The sequence below is a fragment of the Bison bison genome, unplaced genomic scaffold (genome assembly GCF_000754665.1).
Source record: "Bison bison bison isolate TAMUID 2011002044 unplaced genomic scaffold, Bison_UMD1.0 scf7180017864376, whole genome shotgun sequence".
Taxonomy (NCBI): domain Eukaryota; kingdom Metazoa; phylum Chordata; class Mammalia; order Artiodactyla; family Bovidae; genus Bison; species Bison bison.
In genome coordinates this window covers 15,402,303-15,404,108 of record NW_011494948.1, presented here as the reverse complement: position 1 = coordinate 15,404,108, position 1,806 = coordinate 15,402,303, and positions in this window count along the sequence as shown.

Genomic DNA, 1,806 nt, shown 5'->3' with positions numbered 1-1,806 from the left:
AGGTAACCAGAGTATTGGAGCTTCAGCTTCAGCATCAATTCTTCCAATGAATATTCAGGGTTGATTTCCTTTAGGGTTGACTGGTTTGATCTCCTTGTAGTCCAGAGGACTCTCAAGAGTCTTCTCTAGCACCACAGTTTGAAAGCATCAATTCTTCAGGGCTGGCCTTCTTTATGGTCCAACTCTCACATCCAGGCATGACTACTGGAAAAACCATAGCTTTGACTATACAGACCTTTGTTGGCAAAATGATGTCTATGCTTTTTAATACGCTGTCTATGTTTGTCATAACTTTCCTTCCAAGGACCAGGTGTCTTTTAATTTCATGGCTGTAGTCACTGTCTGCAGTGATTTTGGAACAAAGAAAATAAAATCTATCATGCTTCCACTTTCCCCCTTTCTATTTGCCATGAAGCAATGGGACTGGATGCCATGATCTGAAATTTTTTTGATGTTGAGTTTCAAGCCAGCTTTCTCAAAAGAAGGTAAGTATTATTAGCAAAATATTAATTAAATATTACTGAGCCACAAAAAAGAATGAAATAATGCCATTTGTAGCAACATGAATGGACCTGTTGCTGCTGCTGCTAAGTCGCTTCAGTCGTGTCCGACTCTGTGAGACCCCATAGATGGCAGCCCACTAGGCTCCTCTGTCCCCAGGATTCTCCAGGCAAGAATAGTGAGTGGGTTGCCATTTCCTTCTCCAATGCATGAAAGTGAACAGTGAAAGTGAAGTCGCTCAGTCGTGCCCTACTCTTAGCAACCCCATGGACTGGAGCTTACCAGGCTCCTCCACCCATGGTATTTTGCAGGCAAGAGTACTGGAGTGGGGTGCCATTGCCTTCTCCATGAATGGACCTAGATATTGTCATACTGATGAAGAAGTCAGATAGAGAGAGACAAATATCATATGATATCGCTCACATGTGGATTCTAAAAAAAAAAGATACAAATGAACTTATTTGCAAAACATAAATAGAATCACAGATATAAAAAAACAAACGTGTGGTTACCTGGGGGCAAGTGAAGGAATAAATTGGAATATTGGAGTTGACATATACACACTGCTATATATAAAATAGATAATTAATAAGGACCTACTCTATAGCACTTCCCCTCAATACTCTGCAATATGCCTATATGGGCAGACAATCTTTTTTTTAAAAAGTGGATATATATAACTGATTCACTTTTCTGTACAACAGAAACTAACACAAGATTGTAAATCAACTGTATTCCAATTTAAAAAAGAAGAGAGTAGATACATATTTCTCCAGAATTCATAGACACAAAGAAGGTTAAATAAAATGAAAAGCCAGAGGAACTACTCCCAGTTAAAAGATCAAGAAAAATATCCTGAAAGACAAAATAATGAAACAGAGCTCACCAGAATATCAGATTTTAAGTTCTAAAAGTGGTAATAAAAAAGATAACTAAAAAAGATTATCAATAGAAATGCATATCACCATAACAAGAAACTTCAAAATATAAAGACAAACCAATAAAAAATTGATAACTCAATTGCTGAAGTAAATCTGCAAGATGCAAAATTCTTAGGCAGAAATCTGAAGATCAGAAAGAGAAATTCAAGAAACAATCCCATTTACCATCATATCAAAAAAATAAAATACCTAGGAATAAACCTACAAAAGATCTGTACTCTGAAAACCATAAGATACTGATGAAAGAAATCAAAGAAGGCACAAAACAGGTGGAAAGACATACCATGTTCTTCAATTGGAAGAGTCAATATTGCTAAAATGACTACACTACCCAAGGAAATCTACATATTCAATGAAACCCCTA